We start from the raw sequence: 24,361 nt of genomic DNA on the forward strand, positions 1-24,361 counted from the left end.
GTTTTTAATAGTGATTTGACGCAAATAAATTCGGACCGAACTGCATTTTTCCAGAAAATTTGGTGAATCGGCCAAATCAAATTTTTTTAAATTCGCTCATCTCTACCAACCACTTTGCCAGCATTAAGAGCAATTACCCCAGATAGTGCAAATAATGCCACCTCATGTGTGCCAGCAATAATTCTCTTGTAAATACCGTACTATTAATACTGGACTAGTGTCAGATCCATTAGCCAATAAGTGCTAAACCAAATGTGTTTGCCAGTCTTTTTTGTTTCCTACATACCTTGCTTCTTGTGTTCATACTGAGCTACCAGGGTGGGGCTAAGTGGCTTCAGCACAAAGCTTTGAAAACATTGTAGACACTGCTTTTTGCATTAATGTGCATTTGGCTGGCATCATTTGGAGCCACCCAACAACCATGTGCTGGCAGCTCCGTATAGCCATGAAAAGAAAGGCATAAGAGGTTAGAAAACATTTTCTCATGCACTTAATCTTTCGCAAAAACACCAGGGACCTGCGCCTCACCTGGTTGCGCAAAGTTTTAGGAATGCTGAGTGACATGCAGTAGCAAATAATGCAAGAATGGACCCATGTTTTGTATGCAAAAATGTATATCCTGTTTAAGGTCCTTTTACATAGACAGATGACTTAGCCATAATAAGCTCTGAAAGATACCAAGGGAAGCTGATTGGCACTCCTGCTACTTTCATTTTAACTTGGCATCTGTAGGAAAGAGTTCGAGCAAACAATTGTTTTTGTATCTTTAAAATCCTCAGTCGAAAGACATATGTTGTTTGTTGGCAGCAGATTCCCTGATTTGTTGGCGATGACGTGGGCCCTACCAGGGGAACGGAATCTAAGGGGTTACTGGTTTTCACCAGAGCCCGTCGCAAAGCGGGATGGACTTGCTGCGGCAGGTAACCCCCAGGTCGTTCCACCCGATAGCGACTCAACCTCACTGACAGCTGAGACAGGCGCGGTACACAAGGACAAGGCAAGGCGAGGTCAGACGTAGCAGAAGGTCAAGGCAGGCGGCAAGGTCCGTAGTCAGGGGCAACAGCAAGGGGTCTGGATACACAGGCCTGGGAAACATACTAAACGCTTTCTCAGGGCACTAAGGCAACAAGATCCGGCGAGGACAGGAAGGGGAAGTAGGTTTATATGTGTGGGAGGGATTGGAACAGATTGGGCCAGGCACCAATTAACGGTGCACTGGCCCTTTAAATCTGAGAGACCTGGCGTGCGCGCCCTAGAGAGCGGGGCCGCACGAGCCGGGACTGATCAGCAGGAGGACGGGGCAGGTAACCAGAACGGGATGCGACCCGCGGGTAGGCACGTCCTGCCTCGTTGGTAGCATCCCCGCTGGGGGAAACAGCAGCGCTCCCAGTCTGACCGGGGCGCTGCAAACAGGAGGTGAATGCCGTAAGCACTCTGGGGGAGGAGAGGGAACCGGAGCGCTCGGCGTGAAAGTACCCCCCCCCCCTTGCGTCTCCCCCTCTTTTTGGAACCAAGGAATTTGTGGATGAGCTCCTTGTCCAAAATATTGGCCTCAGGTTCCCAGGACCTCTCTTTAGGGCCACAATTCTCCCAGTCAACCAAAAAAAAAATCTTTTACCTCGGACAACCTTGGAGGCGAGGATCTCCTTCACGGAGAATACATCAGAGGATCCAGAGACAGGGACAGGAACAGTGACCTTGGGAGAAGTATGAGAGGTTTGAGAAGAGAAACATGAAAAGAGTTGGGAATACGAAGAGAAGAAGGAAGATGGAGCTTGTAGGAGACAGAAATGATTTGATTTTTGATTTTAAAAGGCCCGAGGTACCAAGGACCAAGCTTGTAGCTAGGGACACAGAAACGGATGTATTTGGCAGAGAGCCACACTTTGTCACTGGGGGCAAAGTCAGGAGGGATTCTTTTCTTTTTATCAGCATGTCTCTTCATACAAGATGAGGCCAGTAAGACTTTTGATTTTCCTTCCTGATAGAGGAGAAGTCTTGTGTCAATTCATCTACGGCAGGAACTCCAGATGAAGTGGGAATGGGGAGGGGGGGAAGTGGATGACAGCCGTACACAACAAAAAATGGAGATTTGGAGGAAGATTCAGAATTTTTGAAATTGACCGAGAATTCAGCCCAATGTCGCATGTAGTCACCAAGAATCTGGTTCACTCTTTCCACTTGTCCATTGGATTGAGGATGATAAACAGAGGAAAAATTAAATTTGATCTTTAATTGACTGCAGAGTGCTCTCCAAAATTTTAAGACAAATTGAACCCCTCTATCAGAGACGATATGCGCGGGAAGCCCGTGGAGACGAAAAATCTGCAGAAAGAATTGTTTTGCCAATTGTGGCACAGAAGGAAGGCCCGGAAGCTGGACAAAATGAGCCATTTTGGAAAAACGATCAATGACCACCCAAATGACAGTGTTGCCATGAGATGAAGGTAGATCAGTGATGAAGTCCATAGCTATATGGTACCACGGCTGTTCAGGCACCGGCAGAGGAAGGAGAAGACCAGCAGGCTTCTGGCATGGAGTTTTGTCACGTGCACACACTGTACAGGGCCGTACGAAATCGGTCACATCTCTCTCCAGGGAAGACCACCAATAGTGTCTGGAAATTAACTGTATGGACGTTTTGATTCCAGCATGACCAACCAGATGGGAGGAATGACCCCATTTGAGAGTCTGGAGGCGAAGACGTGGAGGAACATAAGTCTTTCCCCGAGGGATTGGCACCAGAGAAGCATGAGCAGAGGAGATTAGACACTCAGGAGGTATGATGTGCTGAGGAAGAGCTTCGGATTCCGAGGCATCGGTGGAACGTGATAGAGCATCAGCCCTGACATTCTTGTCCGCAGGACGAAAATGGATTTGAAAATTGAAACGGGCAAAAAACAACGACCATCTAGCTTGGCGAGGATTTAACCTCTGGGCGGACTGAAGATAAGACAGATTTTTATGGTCTGTGTAGATGGTGATGGGATGAAGGGATCCTTCCAGAAGATGTCTCCATTCTTCAAGTGCTAATTTAATGGCCAATAGTTCACGGTCTCTTATAGAATAGGTTTTTTCAGGAGGAGAAAAAGTTTTGGAGAAAAATCCGCAAGTAACGTTTTTTCCTTTAGCGGTATTTTGAAGAAGGACTGCTCCGGCTCCAACTGAGGAGGCGTCAACCTCAGGGAAAAAAGGCCTCAGAGGATCTGGCCTTGACAAGACTGGTGCAGAGGTGAAGGCTGCCTTTAGGGGATTAAAAGATTCATCCGCTTGGGGAGGCCAGGACCTCGGATTCGCGTTTTTCTTAGTCAGTGCCACAATAGGAGCATCATGGTGGAGAAGTGAGGAATGAACTGACGATAGTAGTTGGCGAATCCGAGGAAGCGCTGAATAGCACGAAGTCCAGAGGGACAAGGCCAATCCAACACAGCAGAGAGTTTGTCAGGATCCATTTGAAGACCTTGAACGGAGACTAGATATCCCAAGAAAGGAAGGCAGCTGCGTTCAAAAAGACACTTTTCAAATTCGGCGTATAGATGATTTTCACGAAGGCGCTGGAGCACTTGACGGACATGGAGTCGGTGTTCTTCTAGGATGGAGGAAAAAATTAGGATGTCATCTAAATAGACAACAACGCAGGTATACAGTAAGTCCTAGAAAAATTAACTAACAAAATCTTAAAAGACTGCAGGGGCGTTGCAAAGTCCAAAAGGCATGACGAGGTATTCGAAGTGGCCATCTCTGGTGTTAAATGCAGTTTTCCACTCGTCACCCTCTCGGATACGAATGAGGTTATATGCGCCCCTTAGATCAAGTTTGGTGAAAATTTTTGCTCCACGCAGTCTGTCAAAGAGTTCAGAGATGAGTGGCAGAGGGTAGCGTTTTTTCACCATGATTTTATTAAGACCGCGGTAGTCTATACATGGGCGTAGAGATCTGTCTTTTTTTGCAATGAAGAAGAATCCAGCTCCGGCAGGAAAAGAAGATTTCCGGATAAAACCTCTTTTTAGGTTTTCCTGAATGTATTCAGACATGGCCTGCGTTTCTGGAGCAGAGAGTGGGTAAATCCTGCCACGGGGCGGTGTGGTACCAGGAAGCAAGTAAATAGGGCAGTCGTAAGGTCTGTGTGGTGGTAAGACCTCTGCTTGCTTTTTACAAAAACATCTGAATAGTCCTGATAGGCCTTAGGAAGACCTGGCAATGGTGTAGCGATGGAGACTTGGTAGGTCTTGAGACATTGATTGTGGCAGAAAGATCCCCAATCTTTAATGTCCCCAGTGGCCCAGTCGAGGTACAGTTGGGCAATACAAAGAATTCAATATTGTCAAGATGGAGAGCTCCAACACTCATGAGCAGAGGTTCTGTACGGTATTGCACGGTGCAGACCAGTCTTTCTCCGTTGACTGACGAAATGAAGAGAGGTTTGACGAGTCGGGTAACAGGAATATTGAATCTGTTGATGAGAGAGGCTTCAATGATATTTCCTGCTGAACCAGAAAGGCCACAGCGGAGAAGGAAGTATTAGTATTAGCGGGTAGAGAAATCCGCAATGGGACAGTCAGTCGTGGAGAGGAAGAATTCACACCTAGCAACGCCTCTCACACGTCAATTAGGTGTGTGCGTTTCCCTGACGCGGAGGACGAATAGGACAGTCCTTCAGGAAATGTTCGGTACTTGCACAGTACAGGCACCAGTTTTCGTTCCTGCGGCGAGTCCTCTCTTGTTGGGTCAGGCAAGACCGATCCACTTGCATAGCCTCCACGGCGGAAGGCACAGGAACAGGTTGCAAAGGATACTGGAAGAGAGGTGCCAAGCGAGGAAACCGCCCGGTGCGAACAAGATCCTTTTCCTGGTGAAGCTCCTGGCGTCTTTCAGAGAAACGCATGTCGATGCGGGTGGCCAAATGGATGAGTTCAGACAGGGTAGCAGGAATCTCTCGTGCAGCCAGAACATCTTTGATGTGGCTGGATAAACCTTTCTTGAAGGTCGCGCAGAGGGCCTCATTGTTCCAGGCAAGCTCAGAGGCGAGGGTGCGGAACTGTATGGCGTATTCGCCCACTGAAGAGCTCCCTCGGACAAGATTTAATAGAGCTGTCTCGGCTGAGGAAGCCCGGGCTGGCTCCTCAAAGAAACTGCGTACTTCAGAGAAGAAGGACTGGATAGTAGCAGTGGCAGGATCGTTGCAGTCCCAAAGCGGTGTGGCCCAGGACAAGGCCTTTCCAGACAGCAGGCTGACCACGAACGTCACCTTAGACCGTTCTGTGGGGAACTGGTCCGACATCATCTCCAGGTGTAGGGAACACTGGGACAGGAACCCACGGCACAGCTTAGAGTCCCCGTCAAACTTATCAGGCAGAGACAGGCGGAATCTAGAAGCGGCCACTCACTGCGGAGGTGAAGCAAGAGCTCGCAGAGGAGATGGTTGCTGCTGTAGAGGCAGAAGCTGCTGTAGCATGGCAGTCAACTGAGTCAGCTGTTGTCCTTGTTGGGCGATCTGCTGAGCGACCACGGAGGTTAGGACAGAGATACTGGGCAGCGGCACCTCAACGGGATCCATGGCCAGATCTACTGTTAGAGACCGGGCTGGTATGCAGGGAGGACACGGGAGTGGATCCCCTGTGTCAGTGAGGCGATGGCGTGGGCCGTACCAGGGGAATGGAATCTAAGGGGATACTGATTTTCACCAGAGCCTGCCGCAAAGCGGGATGGACTTGCTGTGGCAGGTAATCCCAAGGTCGTTCCACCCGATAGCGACTCAACCTCACTGACAGCTGAGACAGGCGCGGTACACAAAGACAAGGCAAGGCGAGGTCACACGTAGCAGAAGGTCAAGGCAGGCGGCAAGGTTCATAGTCAGGGGCAACAGCAAGGGGTCTGGAGACACAGGCTTGGAAAACACACTAAACGTTTACTCAGGGCACTAAGGCAACAAGATACGGCGAGGACAGGAAGGGGAAGTGGGCTTATAAGTGTGGGAGTGATTGGAACAGATTGGGCCAGGCACCAATTAACAGTGCACTGGCCCTTTAAATCTGAGAGACCTGGTGCGCGCGCAGCCTAGAGAGCGGGGCCGCGAGCCGGGACTGATCAGCAGGAGGACGGGGCAGGTAACCAGAACGGGATGCAACCCGCGGGTAGGCTCGTCCTGCTTCGTGGATCACATTCCCACCGGGGGAAACAGAGTAGCGCTTGCGGTCAGCGAGTCTGACCGGGGCGCTGCAAACAGGAGGTGAACGCCGTGGGCGCTCCGGGGGGAGGAGAGGGACCCGGAGCGCTCGGCGTGACATTTACATTAGAAGATTTGCTACCAACAGACAATGTTTATGTCTACCAAAGAGATGGAGTCACTTGAATGTTTACATAGGGTGGTGATCAGAACAAAGGTTTGTAGGAACATTCATTCAGCCAATAATTGGTCTGTGTAAAAGAGTCATTCTTTATTGGCTGACAAAAGCCTGTATGGAAACAACAAAAGAAAAACTACCTTTTCTGCGGACTTAATCCCAGGTGACAATGATATTAACGTTTAAAACACCCTTTATTCTTAAGGCAACGTGTTTCAATCCTGAATCAGGATCATCAGGTTGCGCGACACAACCGTTACATTTTCGTCTAACTGAACACCAACACAACATTAAGACTAAGTTTCAACTTCATGGTCTTTCTAGGCAATGTGCGCATTCGCATGTAGATTCTGCAAATTACTATTACACCAATAGAATCCATATCCTCAAATTTTGAAAATAGGTTTGAGCAACTAAGGGGTAAAGATTTTTTTATTTATAAATTAGGCACTTTAAATCCAGAAGGGCGAAATGAACTCACAGAGGTGACATTGTAAATATATAGTATAAACATCCTTTGTCTAGCTGTATTTTAAATTTGCAAGTATCCTCTGCCTACCTTGTCTTGCCATATGTAAAATAATACTGCTTTGTTCAGAACGTGTTTCTTTGTATGTAGTCAGCAAGTGAGCCTGACGGCTTTCATAGTATACTGCTTATGGAGTCTAGTACGTTACTAACGCTAATCATTTATTCATTATGTAGAACACGTTAATAGTAAATTGTTCTTTTACTATACACACAAAAGTTTCCACCAGCTACGTAGTCCATATACGCTAATAGTGTTAATCATTTATTAATCACGTAGAACACATTGGTAACAATCTCATCATCTGGAATTTTCTGTTTATTTTACTATCATTGATTTATTTATGTTTTAATAAATTTGATCCCGATTTTTTACATGGTCCAGCTACCTTTGGGTGAGGTGTGTACATGCCCTTTACCTCTGTCAGGTATTTTCAGTCATGTATATATAAATGTTGTTCATGTAATTTTGTATTAGACCTGATGAAGCTCCTGATCTACAGGGTGGGCCATTTATATGGATACACCTTAATAAAATGGGAATGGTTGGTGATATTAACTTCCTGTTTGTGGCACATTAGTATATGTGAGGGGGAAACTTTTCAAGATGGGTGGTGACTATGGCGGCCATTTTGAAGTTGGACATTTTGAATCCAACTTTTGTTTTTTCCACAGGAAGAGGGTCATGTGACACATCAAACGCTAGCACAGGCTTCCAGTATCCGTAGTTTCAGGTGCTGCACATCTCGTATCTTCACAGCATAGACAATTGCCTTCAGATGATCCCAAAGATAAAAGTCTAAGGGGGTCAGATCGGGAGACCATGGGGGCCATTCAACTAGCCCACGACAACCAATCAGCTTTCCAGGAAACTGTTTATCTAGGAATGCTCGGACCTGACACCCATAATGTGGTGGTGCACATTCTTGCTGGAAAAACTCAGGGAACGTGCCAGCTTCAGTGCATAAAGAGGGAAACACATCATCATGTAGCAATATCGCATATCCAGTGGCCTTGAGGTTTCCATTGATGAAGAATGGCCCCACTATCTTTGTACCCCATATACCACACCATACCATCAATTTTTGTGTTCCATCAGTCTTGGAGGGATCTATCCCATGTGGGTAGTGTCAGACCAATAGCGGTGGTTTTGTTTGTTAACTTCACCATTCACATAAAAGTTTGCCTCATCACTGAACAAAATCTTCTGTGTAAACTGAGGGTCCTGTTTCAATTTTTGTTTTGCCCATTCTGCAGCACCTGAAACTACAGATACTGGAAGCCTGAGCTAGCATTTCTCCTGCGGTGTTGCTATCAGTGTGTGAAGAGTGGGCGAAGAGGGCTGCATTGACAATCCAACACAATTGGCAGCACATTGTACACATTTTATAAGTGGTCAGAAACTTGTAAATAACTCAGGAAAGAATAGAGTTATGTTGAAACCAAGCACATCATTGTTTTTCTTGTGAAATCCCCAATAAGTTTGATGTGTCACATGACCCTCTTCCTATTGAAAAAACTAAAGTTGGATTCAAAATGTCCGACTTCAAAATGGCCGCCATGGTCACCACCCATCTTGAAAAGTTTCCCCCCCCTCACATATACTAATGTTCCACAAACAGGAAGTTAATATCACCAACCATTCCCATTTTTATTAAGGTGTATCCATAAAAATGGCCCACCCTATAGAATCAAAACGCAATGTCTTTAGAATAAAAAAAAATGAAACATTAATACCATCGTTGCCTGGTATAAGCGCTTCAGAAAAGGTTGTTTTCCTTTTTCAGTTCTCTTTTCAATTCCAGACGTGGATCCATTTAACAGGTTGACCAAAATGCTACACAAACTAAAACTTAACAAAGTAAGTGACATTATCCACCAATGCCCTTTGCCCCTTTCATGTAAAATCTTTGATAACCTCTCTCCATGCAACAAACAATAACCTCTTCATGCAACAAACAATATATTGATCATACAAAAAAGAGGGTCAGCAAACACATTTAGAATAGTAAAATAGATTTTAAAAAAACTCTATCTTTAGGCACTTTAAGCAAGCTTACAATAGAGACCCAGTATTGAGCAGTATTGAGATCTATGCACAAAGAAAGAAGAGGTGGAAATCATAATAATAAAATGTCTCAACATGAAAGTAGAACTATATGAGTTCCAGACATTAGCCCTATACAGTTTAAATTCAGAACTGGATATCTTTGGCTTTCTGTCTTAGACATGAACATTGCCAAAGCGTATTGAGTCTAGGCTTTTAACCAGCACTTGACTTCTCTGCAGTGCCCATTTTATTAATAACTATTATCCCAGTTTAAGATAACACTTTACTCCTAACCTATCAAAATGGTACACATTTTACATTCTAGCAGAACTGATACGCTACCATTTTCCACCTTGCAATTTCCTACTTAGCATAATGCTCTCATCTAATACTATGGTTATTAGCCACACATAGATAACAAGTAGGATTTAATGTATAATTAATATACACCAAACATTCATTTTATATATTAATGTGCTATTCATCTCTCAGTCCACACATGGATCTATTTAATTTCATTTTATCTATAATTTAGTTTTCTGTACTAGTCTTATGAAGACGATATCCTATATATAAAGCACGTACTATAAACCTTGTTAAATCTATTGATTATATATGATACTATGAATGTTACAATTATGATCTGCATGAAAAACCCCTTTCATCTTTCCCAGTCTGTTTTTTTTTAGCCATAGTGCTTATTCTAAAAGTCTGTCCATCATTAGGATTCCTAATAATTATCCATAATTTTATACAATCCTAGACTATTGAGGAAGAAGATAGTATAGTTTGACTAACTTTACCACTAATCCACGAATATGGACTTAAATGGGCACTCTCATTAAAACTTATTTTTTGCTATTGCATTCCTTATGGTAAATGAAAAAATATTTGTAATATACTCTGTTTAAAAAAAAAAATTAAGTTTTATTTGTGGTAAAAAAATCTCAAGAGCACATTTTCCCCCAACTCATACACAGACTTTGGACCAAAGTCCGAACACAGGAAGTGCCGCCTGGAGTGCTGGGGGGGGGGGGGGGGGCGGTTGTCCAGCCAACAGCATATGGCAGTTATGTGTGAGAGGAGCTATGATTTGATGAGGCTGGACCCCCCCCCCCCTCAGCACTCCAGGCGCACTTCCTGTGTTCGGACTTTGGTCCAAAGTCTGTGTATAAGATGGGGGAAAAGGTGCTCTTGAGCTTTTTTAAGCACAAATAAAACATAGAAAACTTCATTTTTTTTTAAACAAAGTATATTAGAAATATTTTTCATTTACCATAAGGAGTGCAATAGCAAAAATTTGTTTTAATGAGAGTAACCCTTTAAAGGAATCCTTATTTTTTTTATCTACCCTCCTGCTGTTTGTGTATCTGTTCATTATCAATAACATGTAACCCTTGAGCATGTTCTTTCACGTGGACAACAGGACTGCATGAGCCCGGACTTCTCCTGCTCGCACATACGGCCATTCTATCCGTCAGCATAGACTGTGCACTCTGTTGGAGTGAAGGAGACATGTTCAAGAAGAAACAACACAATCTACTTTTGAACCCAGTAAGGAAAGGGTGAGTGGTGCAAAGCACAAAAAGTTTTCTCAGCAGGAGGATCCCACTTTTTCAAACGGTTTTAAGGGTTACTCCAGTGTAAAACATTTTTTTTTTATCACCTGGTGACAGAAAATTTAACAGATTTGTAAATTAAAAATACCAAAGAATAAGCATATAACGATCCAAAATCAGGTTATAAAAGTAAATGTTACTAAACACATATGCTGAAAAGGACATACATTTAAAAACATCTAAAGCAAAAATGCATGTTAGCATGGTGCTGGAGGAACCGACTGATAGGAGACTACACACAAAAATGCAGCTAATAGCTGAGGTAGATATAGTCAATGTACATAATAAAAACCATTATGGTTACTGTGCTTCAAGCAAGAATAAAGTGACATAGTACAAAAAAATGCATGTATATAGATCATACTGGTCATACTGATCATACTGCTATACTGTAACAGAAATAAAGTGACACAGTGCAAAAAGATATGCAAATCACAAAGGTCCAGAAAAAACTGAGCATACATGTGGATAAGTAAATAGAAGTACACTGATATAACACCATATCATTACCACAGTGGGGAAAGGTAAACGTGCGTGCCTCCACCACCCAACGCTTCGCTCAGGGCTTCATCCGGGGTGTATATTTGTATATTACTTCTATTAAAAAATCTTAATCCTTCCAGAACTTATCAGCTGCTGTATGCTCCTCATCAACTTATTTTATTTTTGAATTTATTTTCTATCTGACCACAGTGCTCTCTGCTGATAACTCTGTCCATATCAGGAACTGTCCAGAGCAGGAGCATATCCCCATAGCAAACCTCTCCTGCTTTCGACAGTTCCTGACATGGGCAGAGGTGTCAACAGAGAGCACTGTGGTTAGACAGAAAAGAAAATCAAGAAGAAAAAAACTTCCTCTTTAGTATACAGCAGCTGATAAGTACTGGAAGGATTAAGATATTTAAATAGAAGTGTGGTGTCCCGGTACCGTATGGTATACTGTACCTTGTGTGGTGGTCCCCAAAGTCATAGTTCCTAGTAAGGGATGGGGTCTGCCTGCTGAGTAAGTACCCCAGTCGCCTCTTTACCTTTAAATTTGCTGTGTTAAATGTATAAAATGTATATAAATGTTAATTACATTGATGCAGTCACAGGACCTTCGGTCATGTGATTCATGTTGATTCCTCTATGGTATGTTGGAGGACCTTTGGAGGTCCGTGGGTCACATGTTTACCCATAATTCTTTGTAGGTACAAGGGAAAATGGTGATCAGCGTTCCACTTGTTTTTAGTGACATGTCACTTGCCACTCATGTGGCCTTTAGTTTTTAAGATGTTCCATTAAACGTTAAGTTTTACCCATTTTTCCTACGGGAGCTGGATCACCCCCCCCCCCTCTTTTTCTGTTTCCATAACTCTTTGTACAGAAGATTGACAGTTGTATGGACCAGTGAGCTTAAGTCCAGCCCCTGCCCATATAAGGGAGCTGTAGCCAATGATCGCTCTCTTGGGTTGCTGCTCTCGTGGATGCCGGACTATTAGGACGGATCTGCGCAACTTACAAAGACAAGCTAGGCCAGAAGCCTGCCAGCCTCTGCCTGAAACTAAACCGTGAGTTAAAATCTAAATCCCCGCTAAAGCTAGCCTGATTACTGGACCGAATCTAAACCCCTAAATCCAGTGGATCAGCACAACAATTACCTTCCTAAGCTCAATAGACTCACGAGGTCCCAACCACTTGTCAAGCTCTAATATACTTTGTTATATGGACTGTTCTTGTTCATTATTGCATAAAATCTTCAGTAAAAGTTCCGACAAGTTTCTGCAAATATACGGTTGTGGACAATCAATTATTTCCTATCTCCCTATCGCTCTTGGGACGGGTGGTGGTAGGACAAGCATACAGAGAATAGCCCTCACCCTGGCGTCACGAATAGAAAGGGTTAAGCAAGCACCCTTTAGTAACCGCACAGCTACACCCCATATACCCTACAACCCCAGGCTACCACAGAAGTAATTTACAAATCAGTTTAACTTCCTGGCACCAGTTGATTAAATTCCACCAGAGTACCCCTTTAACTGCTCACCACTACTAAACAGAGATACCAATACTAACCACTACTCGGCTTTGCGGCAGACAAGTCACCATCATTATCGGCACCTCTGGTATAGACAAAAAGCTGCTATTCTATTTACAGGGATTATCATTACTTAATAGAATTGGACCTATTCTTTGTTGCAGAGTTTCACAGATACAGCTGTCTATTGACATGAGTTGTGGATATAAATTTATATGTTACAGTATTGATTATATTTCTTATTATTACACTCAAATACTTACAGTTACCACAAGGGCCCAGTGAATTGGTCCTATTGTACTATTTTACATATATATATATATATATATATATATATATTATACGTTTAAATTGAGCACAAACTTGATCGTGGATTTTGAAATGTTAAAAGAACAAACCCGGCAGCTTGGTGGGGCTTATCAGGACCATATATGTTAAATAGCGATGTCCCGATCATCTGAGAGGATAGCAGGAGAGCCCTTACCTGCCTCTTCACCGTCCGATCAGTGATCTGATGCTCCCAGCTAGCTATGGCATAGCATTGAACGGTGTATGCAATCCAAGGGTTGCATGTAATTGTCCCCTATGGGGACTAAAAAAATAGTGTATAAAATAATGTTATTAATAATAAACATAATGTTATTAATAATAAACATAATAAACATAATCGTATTTACAAATACTGCCGTGTGTGTAAATGTCCAAACTATTAAAATATAAGTTTAGGTAAACCACACTGTCAGTGGAGTACACGTAAAAAAAAATATCAAAGTCCAAAATTGCGTATTTTTTTTCACTTCATATCCCATAAAACATTAATAAAAAGCAATCAAAAAGTTCCATCAAAACAAAATTACTACAGATCCCAGTGCAAAAAATGAGCCTTCATATAGCCCTGTATGTGGAAAAATAAAAAAAGTTATAGGGGTCAGAAAATTACATTTTTAACCCCTTAACAACATAGGACGTAACTGTATGTCCAGGTGCAGTGGTACTTAGAGCACCAGGACATACATTTACGTCCTGTACATGACCGCGAGCATCGGAGCGATGCTTGGGTCATGCGCGGCAGTTCCCAGTTGTTGATAGCAGCCAGGGACCCGCCGGTAATAGCTGACATCTGCAATCGTGCATATGTCTGCCATTAAACCCTTAGATGCCGCGATCCATACAGATCACGGCATCTGCGGGAGTGCGGTCAGAAAAATGCATGATCGGATCGGCCGCAGCGCTGCCGCGGCAATCCGATCATCTGTAATGGCGGATGTAGGTCCCCTCACCTGCCTCCGTCCGTCTCCCAGCGTCTTCTGCTCTGGTCTGAGATCGAGCAGATCAGAGCAGAAGATAGCCGATAACACTGATCAGTGCTATGCCCTATGCAGAGCACTGAACAGTATTAGCAATCAAATTATTGCTATAAATAGTCCCCTATGGAGACTATTAAAGTGTAAAATTAAAAGTAAAAAAAGTAAAAAATAAAAGTAAAAAAAATTAGAAAAATCACCTCCCCCAATAAAAATGTAAATTGTCCTTTTTTCCCCATTTTAACCCCAAAAAGTGTAATTTAAAAAAAATAAATAAACATATTTGGTATTGATGCGTGCGTAAATATCCAAAATATTAAAATATAATGTTAATTATCCCGTACGGTAAACGGCGTGAACGTAAAAAAAAAGTCCCAAATTGCTGCTTTTTTTTAATAACATTTTATTCCCCCAAAAATTGATAAAAAATGTATTAAAAGTTTTACATATGCAAATGTGGTATTTCAAAAAATGACAGATCACGGCACAAAAAATGAGCCCTCATACTGCTGCTTATACAAAAAATGAAAATGTTATAGGTCATAAAAAATAGAGGGATTTTAAATGCACTAATTTGGTTAAAAAGTTTGTGATTTTTTTTAAGCGGTACAATAATATAAAAGTATGTAATCATGGGTATCATTTTAATCGTATTGACCCACAGAATAAAGGAAACAGGTCTATTTTACCATAAAATGTACAGCGTGAAAACGAAACCTTCCAAAATTAACAAAATTGTAGTTTTCTTATCAATTTCTCCACACAAATAGTATCTTTTTTGTTGTGCCATACATTTTATGGTAAAAATCAGTGATGTCATTACAAAGCAAAACTGGTTACGCAACAAACAAGCCCTAATACTAGTTTGTGGATGAAAATATAAAAGAGTTATGATAAGTCCTTAAGGCCTTAATGGGCTGAGTCCTTAAGGGGTTAAACATACAAATTTTGGTGCATGTAGTTATAAGTTCTTATAGTAAAAAAATAAAACCTAAATAAATTGGGCATTTCTATGAACCTATAGAATAAAGAGATGGTGTCATTTTTATAGAAAATTGCACTGCGTAGAAACGGAAGCCTCAAAAGTTACAAAATGGCGTGTTTTTCTAAATTTCACCCCACAAATGTATTTTTAATTTTTTGGTTTTGCTGTAGATTTTGTTATTAAATGATTGTTGTCTTTACACAGTACAATTGGTGATGCAAAAAAAGGGGTTAAAGGAGTAGTGCAAGTTATAGATCGCGGGGGTCAGACCGCTGAGACCCCCCTCATTCTCCTGAACGGGGCCCAGAAGTCTGCCAGACGTGGCCGTTCCAATCCCCGCAGGAAGCTGAGGCCGATACACCCCCTCTATGTATCTATATGGGCTATATGGAGTGGGCGTGTCAGCCAGCGCTCTGTGCGGGGCTCAGCACTACCCCTTCCAGCAGTTTGCCGCAAGCCAGTTCAGGAGATCGCAGGGGGTCCCAGTGCTCGAACCCCCCGTGATCTATAACTTTTCCCCTATCCAAAGTTATTTTTGCCCACAGAACTCCTTTAAGTAGACTGTCTGCAATATAAAATGTGTCTTATTTGTCATAGTCTGGCTCACATGTTTTTGGATGTCCTCCCTACCAAATGTTACTCAATCAATTTTGATTGTCAACAAGTCACAAGGCTTTATATCTAAATACATTCTAGAATTACACAAGCATTGCCATGCTATTCCTTTATTCTGGACTCCAGTCTAAAGACAAGTATTACAACTTAAAGGGGTTGTTCAGGATTAGAAAAACAGAGCTAATTTCTTCCAAAGACAGCACCACACCAGTTTGTGTGTGGTATTACAACATGGCTCAATTCACCTCAATAGACCTGAGTTTCAATATGACACAGGCATGGTGCTGTTTTTGGAAGATATTAGCCCTGTTTATTTTATTACTAAGTAACTGTTTTATTCTGTAAATACAAGAAATAGATACAAGGAAAAGCCCACAGCACTCTGACTATAGACAGATGAATTAGGCTTAGTTTATACCTGTCTTTTTCTAAAAACCTGCCACATTCACTGCAGTGTGTTGTTGTGCAAAAAATGCAGCAGTCAGATGTTAGCTTGGAGAAACCCCTAACCCGCTTGATATTTTTTCACTCTTTCTGCATTCGGAATCTGTGTGGAAATTCTGCCGTGTGAATAGACCCTTATTTATCCATGTAAAAGAACATGCAATACTTCTGTTCTCTCGCACAGCTTTTGTTGGAAATGTTGCAGATTCTTTTACATGGCTAAATAATTCACCTGTTTGAATTGAAGCCTGTGCTGCCGTCCTTTCTATGGAAACAACTATTGGATTTCAGATCAGGCTCCTGACGGTAGGAAACCTTTCATACAATTTTTCACATATCTACAAAGTGCTGTTTTTTGAATATACAATGCATACAGTACATAGATATTTGGATGAGGATAAAACAAGTTTATAGAATTAAATCAAGCTTTATAGATCAAACAGAGGTAACAAAAATGATCATTGCATCCATTAGAAAGTTATCCTTTATGGTGAGAGATTTCCTAATAGATATGAAAAGACCAAAAAAAAATCTGTGGATCAATTACTGTACTTTAATATAGAAGATATAATAGTTACTACATTCACTTTAAACACGGCCAAAAGGCTATTAAAAAATTGACTACTGTTACAGTTAAAAACTTCTTTCTGTACTCAAGGTGTTTCTTCTAGTCACAATGGATTAGTCTCTGTTCACATTTGCTTTTGAACCTCCAGATTTTGAACATTCCAGATTATATCAAGTTTGACAGTAAAAATAGCATTGCATGCATCACAATTTTTTCCCACATAAACAATATAAACCACAGCAAAAGCTGACAGGCCTCATGAAAAGTCAACGAGGCACACTGCGCACCAAGTATGTCAGTAGTGCGACAGATCTGTCACCTGATTGTATTTGTTACAAATTGAAAACATGATGCTTGTTACTAGCACACCAGAGGTTAACTAACTTGTTAATAAGAGATACAGACACATGCATAGATTGTAACAATGAAATGTATTACAGGGGGGTACTTCCAGTTGAAGTTGAACCACATTGTGTGTCCTAACTTGCCCCGGGGGAGGAACTTAAAGTAAGGGAGCACTGCAGTGTCAAAATAGTAGAAAGCTGAGAGAGCAGTGCATAGAAACGGCTGATTCCTGAAAGCCTTTACAAATCCAAGGCATTAAGCAGAGGCTGACCTCAGACAGTGACCTGCGTCACCTACATTAATGTGTCCAGTTGGTACGCTATAAATTCCAGACAGCCCAGTAGCGGCAGTGCTGAATGAGCCCAAAAAAAGCTATCACTTTACAAGCCGAGCAAAGCATTAAAGGGGTACTCCAGTGGAAAACTTTTTTTTTATGAACTGGTGCCAGAAAGTTAAACAGATTAGTAAATTGCTTCTATTAAAAAATCTTAATCCTTTTAGTACTTTTGGCTTGAATGTCTGTGCCACACAGTAGGACAACAAGGTTACAGTGTTAAATATTGCCTGCCAAAAGTAGCCATTGTGGCCAGCAACAATGATAGCACATAAGACAGACATCATATTATAGACGAATACAGAGGAATCAAACAAGAAACTGTTAATAAGTGTCCCTTACTTTTTTTTACATTTAATATTATTGATTGTGGCTAAATGGAAAGAATAAAACAACCATCAACCATTCTATAATACATAGAAACACACAACTTATCTTAGCTTGTACGTACATCATCGTGACTTGAAATCACAATGAGCTGGTGGCAGCTCTTGTTTTTCCTTATGAACCTGTTTGCACACTACAGTATGTTACACCCGGCTTTCCACTAGCCCTGAAATGTCTCCAGTAGACACAGAACATCTAAGGGTTTGTGACAGGAGAGTGAAGATGTAACAATCTCGGTTATTAGATCTGGAGTTCAATAGGAGAGGCAATGACACAGTTCTCAATTAAAGTCAGATTTAATGCAGAGTTAAGTCACAGTACAGGAACAGCAGAGTACAGATACAATACAGAAACAACAGCGTTGCGTTGAAATACAGTAACAGATGAGATGGGTCGCAATACAGGAAGCCACAAAAAAGCTGAGTTTGTAGCTCAAGACATTCATTTAACTCCTTAAGGACATAGGGCCTACAGTTACGCCCTGATATCCTGGTACTTAAGGACAGGGATGCCTGCTGATATTATTCAGCAGGCACCCAGTGCAAACCCCTGGGGGGGTCCTTAAACCGCAATTCGCCAGTGAATTCAGGCCGGCGATTTGCGGTGATTCTGTGTCAATCGGGTCTCTGGTGACCCGGAAAAAGGGTGAATGGGGCTATCCGAGCCAGCCCTATTCACCCTTGCCCAACAGGAGTGAGGTGGCACTGGTGCCACCTCATGATCACGTGATTGACCGGACGGAACGACCGACCAATCACTACCCTGCTGGGCGGTGATCGGGGCGGCTATCGGGGCCGGCAGGGGTCTCTTACCTCTCCCTGGTCTGGGGGGGGGTCCCCTCAGGAGCGGCGGCAGCAACAGGAGCAGCAGGATCGGTGGCGGTTCCGGTGGCAGGATACAGCAGGAGGTGAGGCCTGTTCACCTCCTGCTGTTGCTTAGCAACAACTCTCAGCAAAAAGAGCATGCTGGGAATTATAGCTTTGCAACAGCTGGACTTCCAACTACAACTCCCAGCATGTCCTTTGGTAGTCTGTGCATGCTGGGGGTTGTAGTTATGCAACAGCTGAGTTTGTGACACAAACAGAGTTTGTGTCCTAACTCAGTGTTTTGCAACCAATGTGCCTCCAGCTGCTGCATATATTCAACTCCCAGCGAGTATGGTCTGTCAGTGCATGCATGCTGGGAGTTGTACTTTTGCAACAGCTGGAGGTTTGCCCCCCCCCCCCCCCCATGTGAACGGGTGGGCTTACAGGGAGTTCTGCAGCAAGTTTGAGATGCGGCAAATTTTCTGCCACAGTTCAAACTCCTAGCGGGAAACTCACTGTAAACCCTCGCCCATGTGAATTTACCCTAAAAACACTACACTACATCTACACAAAATAAAAAGTAAAACACTACATATACATATGCCCCCCCCCCCAAAAAAAAAAAAAAAATAATAAAGTCTCATACGACAGTGTTTCAAAAATGGAGCCTCCAGCTGTTGAAAAACAACAACTCCCAGTATTGTCGGACAGCCACTTACTGTCCAGGCATGCTGGGAGTTTTGCAACAGCTGGAGACACCCTGTTTGGGAAACACTGCTGTAGGGTATTTTTGTGGCGGATGCAAATTCCCAATTTTGGCCTCAAATGCACATGGCGCTCTCTCACTTTGGAGCCCTGTCGTATTTCAAGGCAACAGTTTAGGGCCACATATGGGGTATTTTCGTACTTGGGAGAAATTGTGTTACAAATTTTGGGGGGCATTTTCTTCTTTTACCTCTTATGAAAAGGAAAAGTTGGGGTCTACACCAGCATGTTAGTGTAAATAAAATACATTTTTTACAATAACATGCTGGTGTTGCCCCATACTTTTAATTTTCACAAGCGGTAAAAGGAAAAAAAGATTTGTAACACAATTTCTCCTGAGTACAGAAATACCCCATATTTGGGTGTAAAAAGATCTGCGGGCGCACAACATGGCTCAGAAGTGAGAGCGCACTATGTACATTTGAAGCCTAAATTGGTGATTTTACAGCGGTTTTGACATAAACGAAAAACAATAAATACCCACATGTGATCCCAATTTGGAAACTACACCCCTCATGAAATGTAACAAGGGGTGTAGTGAGCCTTAACACCTCACAGGTGTTTGACAAATTTCGTTAAAGTTGGATGTGAAAATGAAAAAAAAATCACTAAAATGCTGGTGTTACCCTACATTTTTCATTTTCACAAAGGAAAATAGAAAAATAGCCTCCCAAAATTTGTAGCCCCATTTCTTCTGAGTAAGAACATACCCCATATGTGGATGTAAAGCGCTCTGCGGGCAAACTACAATACTCAGAAGAGAAGGAGCGCCATTTTGCTTTTGGAGAGAGAATGTGTCCGAAATTGAAGGCCATGTGTGTTTACTAAGCCCCCTCAGTGCCAGAACAGTGGACCCCCCACATGTGATCCCATTTTGGAAACTACACCCCTCACGTAATATAATAAAGGGTACAGTGGGCATTTACACCCTAAAGGTGTCTGACAGATTTTTGGGACAGTGGTCTGTGAAAATGAAAAATAAACATGTGAATCACTGTTATGGCACCACGGGGGGGGGGGGGCTTTGTAAATGCACATGGCCCCTGACTTCTATTCCAACCAAATTCTCTCTCCAAAAGCTCAATGGCGCTCCTTCTCTTCTGAGCATTGTAGTTTCGCCCGCAGAGCACTTTACATCCACATATGGGGTATTTCCATACTAAAAAGAAATGGGGTTAAAGATTTTGGGAGGTGTTTTCTCTTATTACCCCTTGTGAAAATGAAAAATTTGGGGTATCACCGGCATTTTAGTGAAAAAAAATCTAATTTTTCATGTGCAGCTTTAGCGGAAATGTGTCAAACACCTGTGGGGTGTTAAGGCTTACTGTTCCATTTTTATGTTCCTTGAGGGGTGTAGTTTGCAAAATAGTATGCCATGTGTTTATTTATTTATTTATTTTTTTTTTGCTGTTCTGGCACTATAGGGGCTTCACCTTGCTGCTATTCCTGTTAAACACCTAAAGGGTTAACACAAGTAGACATGTTGTATATGTGAATCAATGTATAATTTATTTGGTATGTCTAACATTCTTATAAGCAGAGAGTTTCAAAGTAAAAAAAAAAAGAGAGATTTTTCACCAAAAAAGGATGCAAGTAACGCTGAAAATTAACCACTATGTTAAAGTAGAATATGTCACGAAAAAAAATATCGGAATCAGAATGAAAAGTAAAAGCATCCCAGAGTTATTTATGCTTAAAGTGACATTGGTCAGATTTGCAAAAAAACGCTCTGGTCCTTAAGGGGAAAATGGGCTTGGTCCTTAAGGGGTTAAAAGTCCAAACTTTTTTGCAGGGATACAGATTTCAAGGCACAAGTCCGGGTCCAAGGGTACTTATGGCATGTAGGCTTCTTCATCTAACTCATACCGCCATAAAAATTTCTTTCAACTGCATCCCATCTTTGGAGAGTGTCCTGCCCCCATCAGTGTCCCATATGGTAATAATGTCCTCACTAATAAGGGCCCACATATCATTTCCAAACTGTGGCCTCACTCAATAATAATGCCCCTACTTTGATCGTATTCACAAATAATGCCCCAAAGTTACCCAAACTCATTAAAAATGCCCCCCACCCTGTGCCTTTGCTTAATGCTCCTACTGTGCCCCATGTCCCATAACAATTCCTTCCATTCAGTAATAATGCCCTCATACAGTAATATTGCCCACTGAGCCCCATAATAGTTTCCCATACAGAAATAATGCCCTCCCTATGCACTTACACAGAAGTAATAACTTCCTCCTCTGCATCTATACAGTAATAATAGTTTATGTGTTTCCATACAGTAATAGTGCCCCCTGTACCCCTATACTGTAATAATGCCCCCTGTGCCTCCATACAGTGATAAAGTCCCCATGGACCCCTTAGGATAATAGTGCCCTTCCTATATCACTATTCACAAATAATGCCCCTTGGGCCCCCATACAGTTAAAGTGCTTCCTGCGCCTCCATAGTAATACCGTTGTGTTATTATACAGTAATAATGCCCCCCTGGGTCCCCATATAGTAATAATACCCCCTGTGAAGAAGGCATGCACATTGCAGCTCAGCCCGGCCTCTACAACTTTTAAGCGTGAAAGAAAAGTATGATTTTATATATTTTCAAACAGCCAATAGCAAAGAGACATCTTCCCATGTCTGCAGCTCTGAACATGATATACAGCTGAAGGATTACCTTTATACTGGCGAACAGGACCTAATAAGAACATAAACAACTGGGAGTGAGATCTGGAATTTTGTATTTTAACACAATTTTATATTAAAATGAAATCTCAACAATGTAAGAATCTTAACTGGCTGTAGGCTATAGTCAAAGGAAAAAATGACGATACAAGGGATACATATACAGTATATAATCATTAAATCATATCTTACACAGTATGCCAAAGCCTACAGCTGAATACTAGTACAGTAGAAAAAAGTTTGAAAGCATTTGTATCCCTCATTCTCCTGAGTTTTTCAGCTAATCCCTGTTTTTTTTTCTCAAGTAGTATAGAATCCAGCTAAAAGACTGTTCTGAAGAAAAGTCTGTGTGATATATTGTGGGAGTACTAGGGATTACTGAATTCTTTGTAATCTTCACCCCACACAGACATTTCCTTTACACAAGGACAAACTGTGCACATGGTTTTAGGTACAAAATTTCAGACACATTCTGTATTTTTGCCGAATCAATAGACAAATAGAAGCTACTGATAAAAGGAGGATTTGTCTCCTGAAACATTGTGTCTGTCTTATCGATCCACAAACACTGTTATGTTTCACTAAGTTTCTCATCCAAAACAATACATGTTGCTTGCTCTCTTTACTAGGAACTTGGTTTTATTTCCCTTTTGACTCTCCAGTGAGTGTCACCTTTAAATCAACAATTTTTACAGCATCCAGACACTAAAAGTCCCTGCTTCCCCCACTTGACTCTTTGTTATCAAAATAGGTCACAGAGGAGTGTCAAGAAGGCCTCTCCGATCAACAAGTCTGAATGCTGCGCAGCAGGACTAAAAACAGGAGGAAATGATTGATGACTGAACAGAGACACCTACCACCTACCACTCCTATGAACAGATTTGTAAAATAGAGGTTATTTTTTTAAATTACTAGATAAATGTCTTCGAGTGAAAATGAGCTTGAAAACTTTTATCTGTCTTCTTAGATATTATCTATACTATAAGAAACAGATATTGTATAAAATTTCAGAAAAAAAAGCTATGTAGACAAATGCTGAACATCCAGTATATGGAGAGTTGGGAAAGGACAGTTGTCGACAGTAGTGATTTATTTTTTCCAAAAGATATAATATTGCTGAGTAAATTAAGTAATATCAGTATACATCTTATATACTATATATTGTGAGACAATGACATAAATGGTCATTGGGGGTCACTAAGGGACCTGTCATATGTGGATACCAACTTCCAGGAAGTGCACATTTCCTCCAGGGAAAGCTGGGAAACCAAGAACTAGATAAACCCCTTTCAAGACTTAGTTTGCTAGGGATTTTGATAAGTCCTATTGTTGGGCGTGGAATTTTATGGGATGAATGACAGGTTTGGTAGTGGGGCTTTTCATTTACTTCCTGGGATACTCAAGGTTTTCAGACACCCAAATACTGACAGGTACTGAATACAGATTGTCACTGGGCTTATGGACTAGGAGTAACTCAGTCTGTAAGCTGAAGCTTAGAGGAACCTCTAAATACAGTTGGAGTCCTGAGGTGTGCAGCTTTAAAAGGGATGTTTGCCTGGAGTGTTGATGAATGTTTCACTGGGTGGCTGGTAGTAAGCCACCTGTAGGGAAGATTTCTTTGTAGTTAGCGCTGGACAAGTAGGATGTGTTTTGTATATATAATATGTATATATAATATATAATAAAATAATAAATAAAATACCCTTTACCTGTAGTGCTTCAGAAACAGGAAGGAAGGTTTTTTGGACCTCAGCAACCAAGAACATCGGCAAACTCCATCAGGATTATTTCAGTAGAGACCTGGCCGGGGCAGTCTCCTGATACCACCCAAATACTGCTAACGAAAATGCCTGAAATCCATTTAAACAACTTACGTTTACAATGGCAATAACAGTAGAATATGAATGAAAAGTAAAAAAAAAAAAAAAAAAAAGTACCTAAATCTATTTGAAAGATAATTGTGGGCAATGTATTATATGCAAACAAGGGACAGAGGGTGTAGATTGCACCATTTGTACGATTACAACACACCCTAAAGATAACAGTGGTAACAGTGGGGACGATTTATCAAAACCTGTCTTGAGGAAAAGTTGCTGAGTTGCTCATAGCAACCAATCAGATCACTTCTTTCATTTTGTAGAGGCCTTGTTAAAAATTAAAGAAGCTATCTCATTGGTTGCTATGGGCAACTCAGCAACTTTTCCTCAAGACAGATTTTGCTAAATCTTCCCCAGTGTCTTTATATACTTATTGTCAACTATGGTAACATTGTGGATATAATAGATGGAATAACAACGATTAGGATATATACAGTATGGTCTTTTAGGTATATGGTATTTTATTGGTATATTGAAAATAAGGTTCAGTAGTATCACTACTGTATAAAAGTGCCATTTATAAAATAAGTGCTACATAGCCCTGAATGATCAATTTATTATATAAATCAATTTTCTCAGCTTATTAGTATTAGAAAACGTGGTTCATACTTAAAGATTTAGCTGCAGTGTGGGCAACTGATAGCTACCTATCGTCAATTCAGAAGCACTAGTGTCAACACTCCTTAGGATTTT

Source organism: Hyla sarda, chromosome 2 (genome assembly GCF_029499605.1).
Source record: "Hyla sarda isolate aHylSar1 chromosome 2, aHylSar1.hap1, whole genome shotgun sequence".
Classification (NCBI taxonomy): Eukaryota; Metazoa; Chordata; class Amphibia; order Anura; family Hylidae; genus Hyla; species Hyla sarda.